At 32.8% G+C, this 22,390-nt stretch overlaps 1 pseudogene; it reads left to right on the top strand.

The window, feature by feature from the left end:
* The first annotated feature begins 230 nt into the window (after nucleotides 1-230).
* LOC110100272 overlaps nucleotides 231-22,390 on the top strand; it is a 45,336-nt pseudogene continuing 23,176 nt past the window's right edge.

Raw genomic sequence — 22,390 nt, 5'->3', positions numbered from 1 at the left:
ATGTACTAAAAAGAACACCCCCTAGCAAAAGAGAATGGATGCTTGAACAAATTAGAACTAAACTTTCTAGTGTTCCAAAGTTTTATCTTGGTTCTATCCTTAAGAAGAAAATAGCTTTGGTATCCGTAGACACCAGAAATAACAAGTCTACTACACTAGTGATCTTGGAAGGAGTTTTTTACAAGGCAATGACCACGAACTTCAAAGAAGACCTCCTCGGTGAATGAGAAATGGGGAGTCAATATCAGTACGATGAGGTGCCTTGTGACATCCAGATATACCACCACCGAATCCGCAACACTCGTACTAACGGACATAAGGCGTATATAGGCTTGCAAATGAAATATTGTGTATTCAAAAGACAATTATCTACACAGCTAAAATATTCTAAAATACCCCCGCACCTGCACCATAATTTATATACACATAGGTACACAAAAAGGGGGTATATGATTACCAAACCTGCATGGGCCCCGACGAGCTTGTTATAATTAAACATGTGATGTCTAAAGATGCTGTGCGGGTTAGTAAGTGAATTTAAGTTCGAGCCCGATCCTTCTATGCAGGCAAGTGGGAGTCGATAAAGCCCGAACCCTTAAATAAGTATCTGGTCACAAAGTCAATCGAGATATTCTTTTTATACATTTATATTAAGCCTTCAAGGCCTACAACAAAAAAAAAATCATAAACAAAGGCATAAAACTTTCAAAACCCGATCCCCTATCGATAAGTTGATAGGGTTGGCAAGGTTCAAGCTTTAAATGAAAATGAACCCAAACATCCCGGTGATGGTCGTGTTGAAAATTTATCTTAATCGGTGGGGTTCACAAACATTTTCAAAATGTCTCCCAAATATCTAAATGCCCATCAAAATCCAAACTTCAAGAGAAATTTCAATTAAAAATATTTAAAATTGAAATTCTACCCATCAATATTTAAAGAAAAATCCATTTACCCTCTGCAATAGTTTGTCGAGGTGGATAAATTAAAATGTACTTCAACTCATAAAGATCTAATGCCTAGTCAAAAATATCACTAACATCCATTCTCAAACAATCTCCTACCAATAAGGATGTGGTATGTGTCTTCTGACTGGCAGTTTTGCCATCAAATGGCACCGCAGGATAAACGGTTATGACCCGGGGCCCTCTGAATCGAGTGATTTTGCCATCAAATGGTACCACAAAATACCGGTTATTTCTAGCACCGATACGTTCCTTAGTGGCATCTAATCCTTGAGATATAAATCAATAGGATATGATTGATAGGACATAAAATCCTCTGTTAGCTAAGGTGGATTCAAAATTTTTCCTTTAGGCAAGTATTCACCCTCTCTCTATAAGATCCCCTTGGACGAAGCAACCCATGGCTGCTGATAAGGATCCTTCTATCAGGTTGGGTTGACTACCTCCTCTGACTAAGTAGAGTAGGGACCATGATGACCCGGGACGACGGAACCATGGGATCTTAATCGGTCCCATCATCCATTCCCCCACCATCCACTTTAAGAAAAAGATGGTATAATTTCCAATTTTAAATATCAAACTTCTCAAATATTTAAACCCAAATTTCCAAACCTTTAAATATTTCAAATTTCAATACCCATTGCTGCTACTATATGCCAGATAACACGTGTTCTCCATATATCTGATTGATGACTAGACTTAATCAAAAGTTCTCTCTCGTGATTGGGAGGGGTAATAAACTTTAGGGGCTTATGCTTATAAGAAATCAGAACTCTTATTTTAAAGTCCTCACAAAATGAGGACAAAATATCTGAGTAGTGTTTTATCTACAAACCCATCTGTCTTCCAAAATTTACCCCGAAACTTAATTCTGTTAAAACTCCCTCGCCTAAGAAAAAGCAAAAGTAAAGCAAACAAAGCGGGCAGAGGTAAGGGCCGAATTTTTGGAGCCCACATGACTAAATGTTAAAGTTGCATAAATGACATCGGTTTCCAAAATGAACAACTTCGACATGTTCAGGGCAGCTAAAATAGTTAAGATTGATAGTTGTATTGATTGGGGTCATCGATTGGCCAAATTGAATTTTCACGTGCATAAATCAAGGTAGATTTGACGTGCGTGAACGATGATGATTTGGTGAATGAATTGATGCAATATTAATATAAATAAATATTTGTTATGAATTTAGGAATTAGTTTTAATTTTTATAATTTAAAATTAGCTTAATCATTAACATTATCTCGTGAAATTCTAAAAATTTGATCATATATATTTATGCAAAAATTCAAGTTAATATTTCATAAATTCACCACAAAATTGGCTCTAAAATAGGTATGATTAGGATAGTTTATCAAAATTATTATAGTAGCACTATAGTTTTCACCATGGCATCAACTACTCTCTTTGTGATGCTCAAAATGACGTAGAACAATGTCATGACGCCATTGCTCTATGAATACTTGATGTTTATAAATGTCATGGTGCCGTGGTGCCTAGAATGGCACTTTGGCACCCAAAATCATACTCATTAGTTTAAATGCCCTTCTAGGTGCATAATCACCACAAATATTTTCTCCTTGCACTTTGCACTTTGAAATATATTATGTGATGTCAATTTAATCTCGAAATAATTAATGTAGTCGGATGATTCATAAATGAATAATGCACATGAAGTCAAAAAATAATACTAAAAATCATTTAAAATATACAAAGATATAGTATTTTAGTATTGAGTTAACAGAAAGTAACAAGTTGCACGATGTCTACAAGTCCTGTAATTGTAGTAGAGATGTTGAAGGTAGGGGAAATCGCAAGAGATAAAAAGATGATTGTGAAGTTGGTGATGGACAAGGAATAGAAGTAGAGGAAACCGAGAACCACAATCACAAAAAAAAAGTTGAGGAAGAGAAAATTTAAGTCATTATAGAGGCTTGTAGAGGAAGTTGATGTCATAGAAGCTATAAGAGGATTGCCGGCATTGAGAAAGATTATCGCTAGTGTTTGTGAATTTGCAAGTCATAGAAGAGGTCCAAATTAGAATTGTGTTCATCCTACTTTGGACAAGAGTAAATCTATATGCTTAAATTTGTTGTTGGTATTTTACTGAAGAAGAAAATATCAACATAGTCCTTAAACAATTCATATGTGACTAATTTAATCTCAGAGTATCACTTTGCTCAAAGTTACCCCCTCAACTTTACATAATTAATCCAAAATGATTCCCAAAGAGAGTATTTTGGATCAGTTATGTATATTGGAGGAGATAAATCAAAGCAATATGATACTTTGAGACTAAATTGGCCAAATACGTCATGGGACTCTGAAATTTACTTCTAATTAGCTGAAGCATGGGTTGATGCCAGTCTTTATTTGATGCTAGACTTTTTTATTTTGTAATAAAATGTTGTTGTACTATTTGTATTTCATTTGAGCCTTCTTTGAGCTTACTTTGATATTTTAAATGAATGCCAAAATGTTATTGTACAAACAAAGATGTAGTGGTTAGCATTTCTTATCTTAAGATGCAGATATTATTTTCACATCTTTACAGGAGAGTGTCCAAGGAAATTGCTATGATTATAGCTCTTTCACTTGATTTAGATGTTGGCTTCTTTGATAAACCGGAAATGCTTGGTGAGCCCCTGGTGACATTGAAGCTTCTTCACTATGAAGGTAATTAAGGCACCTTTTTAGGACTTTTTTAGTTTTTCTTGTTAAGAGAGTTACTATTTGCATGTTTTATATTCTTGCAACTTATATAGTTTTGATGATTCCAAATATTATTATTTTAATTATCATTTTCTCCTAATATTTTTTGGAAGAATTATTTTTGCTCTGGTTTGGACTAATATTTCAGAATAATCGTACTCCAGACTAATGAATACTTCAAATCAAATTCAACATATCATACTTTGTATTTTGAAGTATGTATTTTTTATCTTATTGAGTCTAAGAGAGAGTGATTGTAAGGGAGATCTTTTAAAAGTTAAATTTTTCCACTGATCGTACGAGATGAAATTAGTTTGTACGGGGCGATCAGATCAGTTATACCCCTCAGAGAGTAATGGAACGAACAGAGAAAGTGAGAAATTTTTATAAGTCCCGATCGTACGAACAAAATGGACTAATCATCCCTGGACGATCTCCTCTGGATTCTCACTTTGAACTCTTCGTACGAACGAAATGGGCAGTTCATCCCTGGATGATCTCCTCGAGATTCCAAGTTTGAACGTACTGTTTGTCCAGACAAAAAATACACTTCATCCCGGGACAATCTCCTCGGGTATCGAAGTTTGTAAGGTTCATTTAGATGAAATACATCAATCATCCCTGGACGATCTTCTCATGTGACAATGTTTTGAACTGTTCGTATGGATGAACATAAGCATTCATCCCAGGACAAAATGCTTTGTTCTTTCAACGTATGAAACATCTATAGTTATTTTTTTGGTGGCTATAAAATAATTGTTCGTACCAGACGAACTTAGTTCGTACGGGATGATGATAGTATATGAAATTACCTCATCCCAATGCACATAAGGAATTGTACGCAACAATTTTTCACTGTTTGTACGGGATGATATATCTATCGTACAGGACAATCCTATTCATACTAACTTGAAAATCGGCAATTTTTGGATGGTTTTTCGTGTCTTTCTTATTAAAGGTCCTTTGTAGACTGCCACTTAATCTTTTTTCTTACTAGTCTTCGTGTATACTAAAGGGAGAGTGAAGGAGAGAGTGTTAGAGAGTATTTGAAGGAGGATTTTTACTATTGGAGCGTGAAGGACTCACTCGGAACTCAAATGTAAGAATTTCCAATTGTGATTTGTGATTACTTAACTCTTTTTCTCTCATCCTTCTAGATTTCTCTTGAGAAGATCTTTCAAGAAGATGTAGTTACCTGCCGACACTTGGGGAGTGTGAACAGCCGAAGGGTTCTTTACCCACACTTGGAGAGTGTTAAAGGATAAAGAGTTCTCTGCCCACACTTGGAGAGTGTGAAAGGATGAAGGGTTCTTTGCCCACACTTGGATATTGTGAAAGGATGGACGGTTCTCTGCCAACACTTAGAGAGTGTAAAAGGATGATAGTTCTGTGCCGTACCGGGTAGTGGTGGAAGAGATTTTTGTGAAGGCTTCTTCGCCTTGCTGTGGGGGCTAAAGGAGAGACACTATTGGTATTAGTGCAATACTCGGAGGGTGCCTCTAGGGAGTAGATGTAGGTCGTGTTCTACCGAACCACTATTAATCTTGTGTACTTTTATTTTCCTATTTTTATTTTTTTACTTTACTGCATTGTTAATATTTGTGGTTTAAAAAAATTTTCTATAAAATTTAACTAAAGTTATTTTTGGTTTAAAAATTCAAAAAGAGGGATAATTTTTTAAAATACCAATTCACCCTCCTCTTGGTTAGCTGCTAGGACACAAGCTTAGGTCTAACAACCTAATTCAAATTGAAAAAATTTCAACAAGAGGTATCTGAGCTTTATTGTAAAATCATAACTTTAGACTACTTTTTGATTAACATAGATGGCTAAATTTGGAAATAGAAATACACCTGAGGGTTATTCTATAACTAGATCTCCATTGTTTGATAATATTCTTTTTGATTTTTAAAAACACGCATGTCTACATTTTTACAGTCACTTAATTACCGTATGTGGATCTTAGTTCAGGAAGGGTATATAAAACCAACTAGACTAGTTGATGGAATTAGAGTTAAAACACTTTTTGTGGACTGGACAGTAGAAGAACATGACTTAGCACAACTAAATGTCAAATGTTTGAATAGTTTCTTTTGTGGTCTTAAATCAGAAGATTACATCTGGATTTCTACTTGCAAGAGTGAAAAGAATATATGGGGTAGACTTAATATCTTGTTGCATGATTATAAATTATTTCACATGAAACTAAATGATTCCATTTTTGATATGTACACAAGATTCACAAAAATAGTCACCTCTTTACATGCATTAGGTAGGGAACTAATGAATACTGAAATGGTTAACAAGATATTTCATTATTTGCCTATTGCTTATGATGCTAAAATTACTGTAATTACAGAGTCTAAAGATCTAAACATTTTCTCTATTGATAATCTTCTTGGATCGCTAATTGCTTACAAGCAAGGAGTTAGCCAAAAAAATTTGATGCAGGTGAACCACAAAGGGAGAAGAATATAGCACTGAAAGTGGAGGAGTGAGATAGTGAACACTTACAACCTAAGGATAAAGATGACATCACACTAATGTTAAGACAATTTAGAAGCTTTCTGAAGAGGAAGTAGAAGAGACGCCAGCAATGGAATTGAGATAAATTTAATAGAAATGTGAAGGTTTCAAATAATGTTATTTGCTATGAGTGCTGGAAACCTGGACATATAAAGACAAACTGCCCAAAACTTAAAGCTACTCCTAGCAAGGAGAAGGTAGAGGAGAAACCAATTATGAAGAAGGGCAAAAAGAAATTTCAAAGAGCTTTCTGGGCGGATTCAGCTTCAGACTCATCATAAACTGAAAAGGAAGAGGAAGTCACTAATCTGTGCTTAATGGCCAATAATCTTGATCAATCAGATCAAGAAGAAGTATGTGACTTCACTTATGATGAACTTTTTAAAGTTTCTGAATGCATGCATGATGCATATAGGAAGTTAAGGAAAATGTATACTAGTCTAAGCTTAGAATTTTAAGAACTACAAAAAGAACATAAAATCCTTAAGAAAGATCATGTTTTAATTGATGACAACCACATAAAATTATTTGATGAGTTTGATGACTTGAATAAAAATTATGATAAGTTAAAAATATCCTTGGCAGAACTTTAAATTAAAATCAAGAATAATAAAGATGAATCAGAGAGCAAAATATATCGACTTAATTATACAAATCAAATTTTGAAAGATATGAATTCATTTTACAGATTGAAGACAAAAGCTCTCGAGAAAAATAGGATACCCCCTAAACTTGAAGATTTTACTAATCTTATATGTATCCTAAATTTATATAATCTCTGAATAGACAGATAAATGGTAGAAGACTTAGGAATCTATTTCAAAAAGTTAAATATAATAATTGTGAATTGTTTGGACATATAGCTCACACCTGTACTTTAAAGAAGAAAAATTATTTGGTGTGGAGACCTAAGATGCATAAATCTAGACATATAATACATGCATCTGATTATAAATTTCCAAAAGGAGAACCCAAACTTGTTTGGGTTCCCAGGTCTAATGTTTGAAAAACTTGAGGGGTCGCTCTCACACAAGACCTCATGAGAGCATATGGTACCTGGACAACGGATGTTCAAAGCATATGACTGGATATACTGCATAATTCATATCACTAGAAGCTAGGAGTGGAGGAAAGGTTACACTTGGAGATAACACCACAAGAAAGGTGGTTGGATCAGGTATGATTGGAAACCTTAAAACTTTTTCATTGAAAATGTGTTATTAGTAGAAGGCTTAAAGCATGACTTGTTAAGTATTAGCCAGCTATGTAATAAATGATACTGTGCAATATTTTTTCATACTAGTTGCATATTAAGCCTAAATGAAAATGATGTTTTGAATGGTATAAGGGTAAACAACGTGTATATGCTAGACTTGAATTGCATTAAAACTCCTATTACTTTTTATTTAAAAACTATTTCTGATGAGTCATGGCTTTATCATCGGAGACTTTGCCAATTTAGCATGAAAAACCTTAGGAGAATTACCTAAAAGAACCTAGTGAGAGGTATACTAAAACTAGACTTTACTTAGAACCATCTTTGTGATGCATGTCAATTAAGAAAATATGTAAAGTCCTCTTTTCAGTCCAATAAGGATCTTAGAACTAGTAAACCATTAGAGATTTTGCATATGGATTTTTTTGGACCAGTTGGAACTATAAGTCTAGGAGGGAAGATATACAGATTTGTGATTGTGGATGATTACTCAAGATTCACATGGGTTAGAAGAGTGAATAATTTGAGAAATTTAGAAACTTTTTGACTTGGATTCAAAGAAAGCTAGGATGTGAAATTATGACTATTCAAAGTGATCATGAAGGAGAATTTGAGAAAGAAAAATTTAAGGATTTTTATAAGCAGAAAGGAATTAATCACAATTTTTCTGCACCTAGAATCCCTCAATAGAATGGGGCAGTCGAAAGGAAAAATAAAACATTAATAGAAGCCACCCGAGCTATATTAGCAGAATGCTCACTTCCTAAATATTTTTGAGCTGAGGTGGTTAGCAGTGCATGTTATGTTCTGAATAGAGTGAATGTGAGATCAAAGTTAAACAAAACACCCTATGAGTTATTAAAAGGAAGAACACCTAAGTTGTCACATTTGGATGTTTTTGGATGTAAGGTGTTTATTCATAATAATGGAAAATTTATCTTATGAAAATTTGATCCAAAATAAGATGAAGAAATTTTTATAGGATACTCAATTGTTGAAAAATCTTATATAGTATTCAATAAAAGAACCTTGATGATAGAGGAGACCACACATGTTGTATTTGATGACTCGGGAATTTTGGAAGAGACAAATATTATAGAATATGAAATCAAGATAAAATCTCAAAAGATTTAGAAAATAAATTTAGAAGAAAATTTAGAGACAGAAAATCCTTTGCCTAGAGATTTGAGATTTTCTAAGAACCATCCAAGAGAATTGATTATAGGTGAATCTAGTGAGGGTGTTAAGACTAGGCGTGGACGAAACAAAGAAGTCAATCTTTCATCCTTTATTTCAACCATAGAACCCACAAATATTGATCAAGCACTTTCAGATGAATTTTGGATTTTGGCTATGCTAGAAGAGTTAAATCAATTTGTAAGAAATAAAGTTTGGGAATTAACTACAAGGCCAAAGGATCAAAGTGTAGTTGGAACTAAGTGGGTATTCAAAAATAAAATGAATGAGTCAGGAGTAGTCATTAGAAATAAGGCTAGATCAGTTTCTAAGGGATATAATCAGATTGAAAGGATTGATTTTGAGAAAACTTTTGCCCCTATAGCTAGACTTGAAGCAATTAGGATTTTGTTAGTCTTCGCCTGTTTTAGAGGATTTAAACTATACCAAATGGATATAAAAAGTTCCCTTTTAAATGAGGTAATTCAAAAAGATGTTTTGTAGAACAATTTCCAGGTTTTGAAAATTCTAAATACCCAAATCATGTTTTCAAACTAAAAAAGACATTATATAGATTGAAATAGGCACCTAGGGCTTGGTATGAGAGATTGAGCACCTTCATACTTGAAAGATCATTTAAAAAAGAAAGTGTGAATACAACTCTCTTTTTGAATAAATATGGAAAGGTTATACTCATTATATAAATTTATGTTGATGACATCTTTTTTGGATCTTCTAATGAAAATCTTTGTGATAATTTTTCTAAAATAATGAGTAGTGAAATTGAGATGAGTTTAATTAGAGATTTAAGTTACTTTCTAGGCTTTAGCATCAAGCAAATTGAGGAGGGTATATTTCTTAGTCAGTCTAAATATGTTAAGGACATCCTCAAAAAGTATGAAATAGACAATACTAAACCTATTAATACACCTATGAGTTCCTCAGTTCAGTTGGATAAGGACCCAAAGAGAAAATCTGTTGATAAAAAAAAATTAGATGGATAATTGAATCTTTGCTTTACTTGATAGCTAGCCACCCCGATATCATGTTTAGTATTTATTTGTGTGCTAAATTTCAATCAGATCCAAAAGAATTACATTTGATAGTAGTAAAAAGAATTTTAAGATATCTGTTGGGAACACAAAACTTAGGAATTTGGTATCCTATGTTTAGCGCTTCATTTTAAATAATTGGTTATTCAGATTCTGACTTTGCAGGTTGTAGGATTGATAGAAAGAGCACTTCTGGAACATATTAGTTTATTGGAAATTTTTTAGTCTCTTGGTCCAGTAGAAAACAAAACTCAGTAGCCCTATCTAATACTAAAGCTGAATATATTGCATTAGGAAGTTGTGTGGCACAAGTACTTTGGTTGAAACAACAGTTGATTGATTTAGGATTAACTATATGCATTATTCCCATTTACTGTGATAACACTAGTGTTATTTGCATTTCTAAAAATCCTATTTAACATTCAAGAACCAAACATATAGACATAAGGCATCATTTCATAAGGGATCATGTTTCTACAGAAAATTAACTTGCAGACATTTTACAAAACCTCTAGCCTTTGATACTTTTTGTACATTAAGAACAAGATTTAGTGTGATCAATTTAAATGTTTATTTAAAATGATTCTGTAACATTGATGTGTATTTTTCTTGTTAGTATTTTTGTGTGTATTTATGATTTTGTGAATTTTTGTGTTTTTCTATCTTATTTTTATTGTGTTTGTGTTTTAGTTTTAAAAAATTCGCACATCTAGATTTTTGAGTGCATGTTTTGAAAAATTAAGTGAAAATTGTCCAAGACAAAATTATTTTTGTATGGGATGAATTATGTGGTGTGTTAACTGTTAGATTTGAATGGTTTGCGTATTGTTTTTTAGTTTTAATTTTTTACTTCATCTGTACAATCGTCACGATCATCTGGACAAAATTTTAAAACATCTGTATGATTGATTAACAGTTGAATGGATAAGGTCATTTTTAATATGCATGATTGTACATATGAACCTATGGTTCGTATAGATAAACGCTTGGTTAATTGATGTGGGGGACGGTTTAAACTGCCATAAAAATGATCTTAAATGTCTGATCATCCAGGACGAACACTTGTTCGTCTGTACGATCGTTTGGTCAAAAGTCTGTACGAAAGGACGCATCGTAACTTGTGTGATTACGAAAAGTCATTTCATTTTTTGACTCATTCATTCGCCTATACGAAATTTGTTCGTACGAGACGAACTAAAATTCGTATGGGATGAAATTAATTTCATCTATACGAACAGTCATTTTTTCATTAAATTGAAGGACTTTGAACTCAAATGTCATCAATTTAAACATCCCTTTCAAACCCCTATTCCCCTAGAACTTCTCTTAGGCGAGCTCTAGCAAAAGATAAAAGGTTCTGGGCAAGGGTCGACCCAAAAACTTTAGTTATAATTTTCTATCCAAGGCCAATGAAGAATCCTTTTCTAGATATGCTTCTGTAAAACTCACTCCCTCTAGAGTCCTAATCCAAGAACAACTCAACTTCAAAGTGATGGAACTTTTTTGCTTCTACCCAATTTGCCTTAATCCTCACTCTTGTTCACTTCTATAATAAAGAGACCTTTCACTATTTTCTTGTAAACATGTCCTTTAATTCTGATTATTCAGTCATAAGGTCATATATTTTTAAGAAGAAAGTAGAGATTACCAAGGTAGACTTAGGAATCTTTCTGAACTTAAGGCCTGAAGGGATTAGAACCCATACCTTGACCATTAATTCAAATTTTAACTAGTCTAAAATTAATAATGTTCATAGAGGAATTAGAGTAAAAAGTCATTTTTCTAGGGTAACTACCTAAATTGAAATGCCCGAATCATCCAGCATGTTCTTCGTATTTCTATTATACCTAAAGCTGTTGATCGAGAAAACATTACTCCTCTTCTTTTCATTGTGACTTTCTTGATTATGACTAGCCAACCCATAGATGAAGCCCAACTGATAATCGACTATATTTATGGACTCTCTGAGATTGGTCATATTGCTCATAAGTGGAAGAAAAATATAGCCTTAGGACATCTTGTGGCTTATATTTTGGAGAAGAAATATGATTTAGTTCATCATGTTCCTGATCTAGAAGAGCCTCTTTACTTCAATGATGGATCTTTTCGAGTGATTTTTAATAAAAATGAACCGTGACAACAACATATTAATAGTGACTCATAGGAGTAACCTGAACCTGCACCCGCACTTGCACTTGTTGGTGAACCAAATTATCAAGATTTAGTTCACGGATTTGATCATTTAGAGACTCATTTTGATCAAAGATTTGATCAAATTGAAACTCACTTACAGCAGCAGGATGCACAATATCAGCAGGGCATGGGCTGGATGAGAGAGCAGATAGATGGTATTAGTTCCAGTATGGTTATAATGAGTAGCTAATTCAATTTCTTTAACTAGAAACCTCCTCCAGATCAGGGCCCCTCATAGTGATTCATGTACTTGCTTATGATCTTCTTTAGTTGATGTGATTATGATGTGATAGATTGTGGTGTACCTTGTTTTAGTCATGTGTTAGTTTTTTTTTATGTGTTAGCTTTAAGTTTTATATTGTATTAATATCATTTCTTAGATTGTAATATTTATTATCATGATATTAATATAAGTTATCTTATCTTGGTTTTAATTTTGTGTTGAAATGTATGTTAGCTTATATGAAAATCCATACAATTTTTTGATCTTACAAGTGCTATACTTTGAACCGCAAATCAAAATTGAATTCATTAGAAAATCTTATTTTTCTAAATTTGAGTTGTAGTTATAACTTCATCAAATTAAGAATTTCAATCTCATGTCTCTTGTTAGACTAATTTAAAATTTCATATTATTATTGCAACTGTGATATTTTCTTATTATGTATTTCTATTCTCAATGTAAGTATTATCGTGCTTAGAGAAATTTGAGATTTTAGATTATTGATCTTGAAAAGATTGAGAATACTCTTGAAAATGTACAAATGTACAAAAATAAAAAAAAAATGTGCAATGGTTCACAATTTGAAAAAGAGGCACAAAATTAGCCCAGCTATAAAAAGATGCACAAAAACTGACACAAATATTGAAAAAAATACGCAAAGCTCCACGAGTGGTATTTTGTTCAAAAAAATTTCCTTAATATTTAATCTTTTAATTCAAATTAATCTTCTGTACGATTTTATTTACTATTGAAATATGAAATATAAAATTTTTATATTCATCATTTGTGCAATGATATTCTTTATCTCAAATGTCTAAATTGGTTCATGATCTCGATAAATCCTTTTTAGTATTGATGTTATATCTCTTCTTAAATTCTATGAATCATTTTTATTTGCCTAATAATTTGATTTTATTTGGAAATTGTATTTCAATCACTTTCAAGGATCAATCATAAAAGGATTATCATATAACTGCTTACATTTCTGTTCTTTTTCTTCTTCACTTTTTGCTGTTGTTAAAAAGGGAGAGAAATATTGTTTGTTCTATCATAATGTTTGTATTGTTTTTATTTTCATAATCCTATGTTTGTTTTTTTTTTTTTTTGTCTGATTGTTGTTTTTTATTGTATATTTTGAACAATTTTTTAAAAATAAAAATTTTATGAGTTAAATGTCCCTTATTCTCACATACTTTTTAATTAAGGGGGAGTTTAAGAGATGATTGAAAACTTGAAAAATTATACAAAAAATAATTATTTTGCCATCATCAAAAAGGGGGGGATTGTTAAGAGAGTTGCTATTTGCATGTTTTACATGTTTACAACTTATATAGTTTTGATAATTCCAAATATTATTGTTTTAATTATCATTTTCTCCTAACATTTTTTGGAGAATTATTTTTGCTCTTGTGTGGACTAACATTTTAGGATAATCGTACTCCAGATTACAAAAAGACTTAAAATCAAATTCAGCATATCATACTTTTTATTTTGAAGTCTGTATTTTTTATCTTTTTGAATCTGAGAGAGAGAGTGATTGTAATTGAGCAAACTAGCACACACACACAGAGGGAGATCTTTTAAAAGTTAAATTTTTCCTCTGATCATCCGAGATGAACTTAGTTCGTACAGGACGATCAGATCAGTTATATCCCTTGGAGAGCAATGGAACGAATAGAAAAGTGAGAACTTTTTCTAAGTCCCGATCATACGGACGAAATGGACTAATCGTTCCTGGACGATATCCTCTGGATTCTCACTTAGAACTGTTCGTATGGACGAAATGGGCAATTCGTCCCTGGATGATCTCCTCGGGATTCAAAGTTTGAACTGCTCGTCCAGATGAAAAATACACTTCGTCCCAAGATGATCTCCTCGGATATCAAAGTTTATAAGGTTGATTCGGACGAAATACATGAATCATCCCTGGATGATCTTCTCGGGTGACAATGTTTTGTACTGTTTGTACGGACGAACATAAGCATTCGTCCTAGGACAAAATGCTCTGTTCTTTCAATGTATGAAACATCTGTAGTTATTTTTCTGGGTGGCTATAAAATAACTATTTGAAATGAACAAACTTAGTTTGTATGGGACGATGATCATGTACGAAGTCACCTCATCCCAATGCACATAAGGAATCATACACAATAATTTTGCACTGTTCGTATAGGATGATCCTATTCGTATTGACTTAAAAATCAGCAGTTTTTGGACGATTTTTCATGTCTTTCTTATAAAAGGTCCTTTGTAGACTGCCACTTAATCTTTTTACTTACTGGTCTTCATTCATACTAAAGGGAGAGTGAAGGAGAGAGTATTAGAGAGTGTTTGAAGGAGGATTTTTACTACTGGAGCATGAAGGATTCATTTAAAACTCAAAGTTAAAAAGTTGTAATTGTGATTTGTGATTATTTCACTCTTTTTCTCTATCCTTCTAGGTTTCTCTTGAGAAGATCTTTCAAGAAAATCCAGTTCTCTGCCGACGCTTGGAGAGTGTAAACAGCCAAAGGGTTCTCTGCCCACACTTGGAGAGTGTTAAAGGACGAAGGGTTCTCTGCCCACACTTAGAGAGTGTGAAAGGATGAAGGGTTCTCTGCCCACATTTGGAGAGTATGAAAGGATGGACGGTTCTCTGCCAACACTTGGAGAGTGTAAAAGGATGATGATTCTCTTCCGCATCGGGTAGTGGTGTAAGAGATTTTTGTGAAGGCTTCTCCGCCTTGCTGTGGGGGCTAAAGGAGAAACACTATTTGTATTGTTAAGAGAGTTGCTATTTGCATATTTTACATTCTTGCAACTTGTATTACTTTGATGATTTCAAATATTATTATTTTATGTATATATATCTCCTAACACTTTTTGGAAGATTTGTTTTTGCTCTAGTGTGTACTAACATTTTAAGAAAATCAACTCCAAACTATGAAGACTTCATATCAAATTTAGCATCCAATCATTTATAAATTAAATGTCTTTAAATTGAGAGGGAGTGATTGTAGTTGAGTGAATAATCACAACACACACATGGGGGAACAATTTTTGTAAACGGATCGTACGGGATGAATATAGTTCGTACGGGACGAACATAGTTCGTCGGGACGATCATGTCAATTAACCCCTCCGAAGAGCAATGGATCGAACAGGAAGTGAGAAAATTTTTTTATGTCCCAATCGTCCAGACAAATTTTATATTCATCCCGGGACGAACGCCTCTAGATTCTCACTTTGTATTGTTCGTACAGATGAAATGCATGGTTCGCCTCTGGACGAGTTTCTCTGTATAAAATCATACAGGATGAAATTGACCTTCATCTTTGGATGAAACTCTCTATTTAAAATCGTCCAGGATGAATCCCATTCTTCCCAGGATGAACTGAACCGACTTACCACAGTTGGTTATGTCCTGCAGGGATTTGGGAACCGACCTATGGAATAACCGTTCATACAGGACGAACCTAGTTCGTATGGGATGATGCTCGTGTACGAACATAGTTCGTACCAATATATATTAGGATCATTTTTGACACTTTAAGTAAAATTGTTCGGGATGATCCACGATCGTACGGGACGATCCAATGCGTGTTAACTTGAAAATTCTGCAGTTTTGGACGGTTTTTCTTGTCTCTCCTATATAAGGTCCAATTTTTACTACCACCGAATCTTTTTGGTGATTGATCTTCGTGCCTATTGAAAGAAGACTCAAGGAGAGATTGATAGAAAGCATTCAAAGAAGGATTTCTACCACTGGAGCATGAAGGCTTCTCTTGGATTTCAAAGGTAAGATTTCCTACTTGTGATTTGAGATTACTTCACTCTTTTCTTTATTCCTTCTAGATTTCTTGTGAGGAGATCTGCAAAGGAGATCGGGTTCTCTGCCCACACTAGGAGAGTGTGAAAGGACGAAGGGCTCTCTACCTACACTTGGAAAGTGTGAAAGGGTTCTCTGCCCACACTAGGAGAGTGTGAAATGACGGACGGTTCTCTGCCAACACTGGGGATAGTGTAAAAAAGACTACGGTTCTCTGCCGCATCGGGTAGTGGTGAAAAGAGTGTTTGTAAAGGCTTCTCAGCTTTGCTCTGGGTGCAAAAAGAGAGACACTATTGGTATTAGTGCAATACTCATAGTGTGCCTCTGGGAAGTGGATGTAGGTCTGGTTTAGACCGAACCACTATAAATCTTGTGTCATTTATTTTTACTGTTTTTTATTTTTCATATTTTTCTATTTAAAAAGTTGTGGTTGAAAACCTTTTTATAAAAATTCATTAAAGTTTAATTTCGGTTCAACTCATCTAAAAGAGGGATATTTTTAATACCAATTCACCCCCCCTCTTGGTAGCCTTGGGACATTAACTTAGGTTTAACAACCTATTCATTAGCCTCAATAAGTGGTATCAGAGCCTTGTTTCAAATTTATAAGTTTAAACTACTTTTTGATTAACGTAGATGGCTACATTTGGGAACCAAAACACACTTGAGGGTTACTCTATTACTATGCCTTCACTGTTTGACAATAAACCTTTTGATTTTTGGAAAACACGCATGTCTACTTTCTTACAGTCACTTGATTATCGTATGTGGATCTTAGTTCAGGAAGGATATACAAAACCAACTAGATTAGTTGATGGAGTTAGAGTTGAAACACCTTTTGCAGACTGGACTATAGAAGAACATGACTTAGCACAACTAAACGCTAAATGTTTGAATAGTTTCTTTTGTGCTTTAAAATCTGAAGACAACATAAGGACATATGTGATAGACTTTGTATTATAACATATGATGAGACTAATGAGGTTAAACAATCTAGACTTAATATCTTATTGCATGATTATGAACTGTTTTGCATAAAACCTAATGAATCCATTTCTGATATGTAGATAAGATTTACTCAAATAGTCACCTCTTTGCATGCACTTGGTAGGGAACTAACGAATGCTGAAATGGTTAATAAGATTCTTCGTTGTTTACCTACTAATGATGCTAAAATTACTGCAATTACAGAGTTTAAAGATCTAAACATTTATTCAATTGACAATCTTCTTGGTTCATTTATTGCTTACGAGCAAGGAGTTAGCCAAAGAAAGATTGATGCAGGTGAACCACAAAAGGAAAAGAACATAACACTAAAAGTGGAAGAGTCTGAGAGTGAACACTCACAACCTGAGGATGAAGACGACATTGCATTAATGACTAGATAATTTAGAAGCTTTCTGAAGAGGAAGCAGAAGAGACCACAGCAATGGAATAGAGGTAAATTTAATAGAAATGGCAAGGTTTCTAATGATGTGATTTGCTATGAATGCAGGAAACCTGGTCATATCAAGACTGATTGCCCTAAAGTCAAAGCCAATCCCAGCAAGGAAAAGATAGAGGAGAAATCTACTGTAAAGAAGGGCAGAAAGAAGTTTCAAAAAGCTTTCTGTGCGGACTCAGCTTTAGAATCATCAGAGACTGAAAAAGAAGAGGAAGTCACTTGTCTATGCTTAATGGCAGACAGTCTTGATCAGTCAGATCAAGAAGAGGTATGTGACTTAACTTATGATAAATTATTTCAAGTTTCTAAACACTTGCATGATGCTTATAGAAAAATAAAGAAAATGCATGCTAATCTAAGTCTAGAATTTGTAGAACTTAAAAAGGAACATGAAATCCTTAGAAAAGATCATACTTTGATTGATAACAACTACATGAAATTACTTGATGAGTTTGATGACTTGAATAAAAATCATTAAAATTTAAAATCATCCTATGCAGAACTTGAGAAAGATTTTAAGAACTTTATGGATGAATTAGAGAGTAAATTATATAAAATCAATTATTTAAATCAAATTTTGGAAGATATGAATTCATTTTACAAATTAACGATAAAAGCTCTCGAGGATAAAATGATACCTCTTAAACTTAAAGATTTTACTAATCCTATTATGTATCCTAAATTTATATAATCCCTAAATAGACAAATAAATGGTAGAAGACTTAGGAATCCTTTTCCTAATGTCAAATGTAATAATTGTGGATTGCTTGGACATATAGCTCACACCTATACCTTGAAGATGAAAACTAATTTGGTGTAGAGATCTAAGATGCATAAACCTAGACATATCATACATGCATCTGATTATAAATTGCCAAAAGGAGAACCCAAACTTGTTTGGGTTCCCAGGTCTAATATTTGATAATTTTGTAGGGTTGCTCTCACACAAGACCTAGTGAGAGCATATAGTACATGGACAGCGGATGTTCAAAGCACATGACTGGAGATACTGCTCAATTCATCAAGCTATAAGCCAGGAGTGGAGGCAAGGTTACACTTGGAGATAATACCACAATGAAGGTGGTTAGAACTGGTATGATTGGAAATTTAAAGAAATTTTTCATAGATAATGTGTTATTGGTTGAAGGCTTAAAACATAATTTGTTAAGTACAAGTCAGCTATGTGACAAAGGTTATTGTGTAAATTTTTTTCCTACTAGCTGCATATTAAGTCTTAATGGTAAAGATGTTTTGAATGGAAAAAGGGTAAAAAATGTTTATATGCTAGATTTAAATTGCATTCATACTCCTACTACTTTTTGTTTAAAAACTGTTTCTAATAAATCATGGCTTTGATATAGGAGACTTTGTCATTCTAGCATGAAAAACCTTAGGAGAATTACCCAAAAGAACTTAGTGAGAGATATACAAAAATTAAACTTTACTGAGGACCATCTTTGTGATGCATGTCAATTAGGAAAGCAAGTGAAGTCCTCTTTTCAGTCCAATAAGGATCTTAGAACTAGTAAACCATTGGAAATTTTACATATGAATCTTTTTGGACCAGTTGGAACTGTAAGTCTAGGAGGGAAGATATACGAATTTGTTATTGTGGATGATTACTCAAGATTCACTTTGGTTAGATTTCTATTTCTCACCATGTTTTAAAAATTCAAAATACCCAAATCATATTTTCAAGTTAAAAAAGGCATTATTTGGATTAAAATAGGCACCTAGGGCTTGGTATGAGAAGTTGAGCACTTTCCTGCTTGAAAGATCTTTTGAAAAAGGAAGTGTGTATACAACTCCCTTTTGGAAGAAATTTGAAAAGTATATACTCATTGTTCAAATTTATGTGGATGATATCATTTTTGGATCTTCAAATAAAAATCTTTGTGATAATTTTTATAAAATAATGAGTAGTGAATTTAAGATGAGTCTAATTGGAGACTTAAGTTACTTTCTAGGATTTATCATTAAGCAACTTGAGGAAGGTACATTTCTTAGCCAATCGGAATATGTTAAGGACATCCTCAAAAAATTTGAAATGGATAATACTAAACCTGTTAGTACTCCAATGAGTTCCTTAGTTCAATTGGATAATAACCTTAAGAGAAAATCTATTGATAAAAAAAAATTTAGAGGGATTATTGGATCTTTACTTTACTTGACTTTTAGCTGACCTGATATTATGTTTAGTGTTTGCTTGTGTGCTAGATTTCAATCAGATCCAAAAGAAACACATTTGACAGTAGTAAAAAGGATTTTAAGATATTTGCTAGGAACTCAGAACTTAGGAACTTGGTATCCTAAGTTTAGCTCTTCATTTGAAATTATTGATTATTCAGATTCTGATTTTGCAGGATGTAGGGTGGATAGAAAAAGCACTTCTGGAACATGTCAATTCATTTGAAATTCATTAATTTCATGGTCTAGTAGAAAATAAAATTTAATGGCAGAAGCTGAATACATAGTATTAGGAAGTTGTGTGACACAAGTACTTTGGTTAAAACAATAGTTGATTGATTTAGGATTAACTATAGGCACTATACATATTTATTGTGATAATACTAGTGCTATCAGCATTTCTAAAAATCCTATTCAACATTAAAGTAACAAACACATTGACATAAGGCATCATTTCATAAGGGATCATGTATCCAAGGGATAAATTGAACTCATTCATGTTACAATTGAAAATCAACTTGCAGACATTTTTACAAAACCTTTAGCCTTTGATACTTTCAGTACATTAAGAACAAGTCTTGGAGTGATTGATTTAAATGCTTAATTAAAAATATTTTCTTCAACATTGATATTATTTTTATGTTCTTTGTGATTTTTATTTTGTTTGTGTGATTTTTTTTTTAGAGTATGTGTTTAGTCATTATCTTTATTTGTTTTATTTGAGTGAGAAAATAAAAATTTTAAGTCATCATCGTCCGGGATGAACTTTTTTCGTACGGGACGAATTTATGCCATGTGTAAATCAATCAAAATTTAAACCGTGTGCATACAGTTATTAAGTTTAAAATTGTCACTTCGTCTGTACGATCGTAAATCGTCCAGGACGAAATGTTTTTTCAAATGTAAGAACGAATGCATAAAACAGTAGAATGGATAAGGTCATTTTTATTACTATATTCATTCGTATGAACCTTTGGTTCATCCAGACGAACACATGTCGGTTACTAGCAGGGGACAATTTCAACTGTTATTAAAACGAATTGAATTTCTGATCGTTCAGCCGAACATGTGTTCGTCTGTATGATCGTTTGGTCAAAAGCCTGTACGAAAGGATGCTTCGTAAGTTGTGTGTTTATGAAAAGCCTTTTCTTTTATGACTCATTCGTTTGTCCATACGAAATGTTTTCATACGGGATGAATCGAATTCGTACAGGACGAACAAAATTTTGTTTGGTACGAACAATCATTTTTTTTCCAATGTTTTGTTGTTTTTAGAAATGTGTGTTAGACTTCATGAAATACATTATTTTTTAATCTTAATAGTGTTTTAACATAAATTGTAAATTAAAATTAATTTCATTAGAAAATCTAATTATTCTAAATTTAAGTGATGATTATAAGTTGATATTATTAGGATTTTCAATTTCATGTCTCTTATTTAGACTACATTATCTTTAATATTATTATTGTAATTTAGATGTATTTCTTATTTTGTATTTCAATTTTTAAATAGTATTTATGCACTTAGAAAAATTTGAAATTTTAGATTATTTATTTTGGAAAGAATTCAATCACTCTTGAAAATTGTACAAATGTACAAAAATCAAAAGAAATGCGCAAGGATTCGCAATGAGAAAAAGAGGCATAAGATAAGACCAAAATAAAAAGATGCACAAAAATGTGCCATAAAATTGAAAAAGATGCTCACATGTGGTAGTTACTTCTTTCCGGACTCTTTTAATATTTTAATTCAAATTGATCTTATGTTCATTTATAATTGTCATTGAAATTTGAAATATAAATTTTTTTTTATTCATCCTTTGTGAAATAATTTTCTTTATCTTAGTGTCATCGAGTAAACAATACTCCTCTTCTTTCCACTGTGACTTTCTTGATTATGACTAGCCAACCCATAGATGAAGCCCAACTGATAATCGACTATATTTATGGACTCTCTGAGATTGGTCATATTGCTCATAAGTGGAAGAAAAATATAGCCTTAGGACATCTTGTGGCTTATATTTTGGAGAAGAAATATGATTTATTTCATCCTGTTCTTGATTTAGAAGAGCCTCTTTACTTCAACGATGGATCTTTTTTTGTGATTTTTAATAAAAATGAACCGCAACAACAACATATTAATAGTGACTCAGAGGAGTAACCTGAACCTGCACCCGCACTTGCACCTGTTGGTGAACCAAATTATCAAGATTTGGTTCACGGATTTGATCATTTAGAGACTCATTTTGATCAAAGATTTGATCAAATTGAAACTCACTTACAGCAGTAGGATGCACAATATCAGCAGCACATGGGCTGGATGAGAGAGCAGATAGATGGTATTAGTTCCAGTATGGTTATGATGAGTAGCTAATTCAATTTATTCAACTAGCAACCTCCTCCAGATCAGGCCCCCTCATAGTGATTCATGTACTTGCTTATGATCTTCTTTTGTTGATGTGATTATGATGTGATAGATTGTGGTGTACCTTATTTTAGTCATGTGTTAGTTTTTTTTTGATGTGTTAGCTTTAAGTTTTATATTATATTGATATCATTTCTTAGATTGTAATATTTATTATCATGATATTAATATAAGTTATTCTATCTTGGTTTTAATTTTGTGTTGAAATGTAAATTAGCTTATATGAAAATCCATACAATTTTTTTATCTTACAAGTGCTATACTTTGAACCGCAAATCAAAATTGAATTCATTAGAAAATCTTATTTTTCTAAATTTGAGTTGTAGTTATAACTTCATCAAATTAAGAATGTCAATCTCATGTCCCTTGTTAGACTAATTTAAATTTTCATATTATTATTGCAACTATGATATTTTTTTATTATGTATTTCTATTCTCAATGTAAGTATTATCGTGCTTAGAGAA

This window comes from Dendrobium catenatum, unplaced genomic scaffold, assembly GCF_001605985.2.
Source record: "Dendrobium catenatum unplaced genomic scaffold, ASM160598v2 fragScaff_scaffold_1426, whole genome shotgun sequence".
NCBI lineage: Eukaryota > Viridiplantae > Streptophyta > Magnoliopsida > Asparagales > Orchidaceae > Dendrobium > Dendrobium catenatum.
This window is presented reverse-complemented; position numbering and strand designations above follow the sequence as displayed.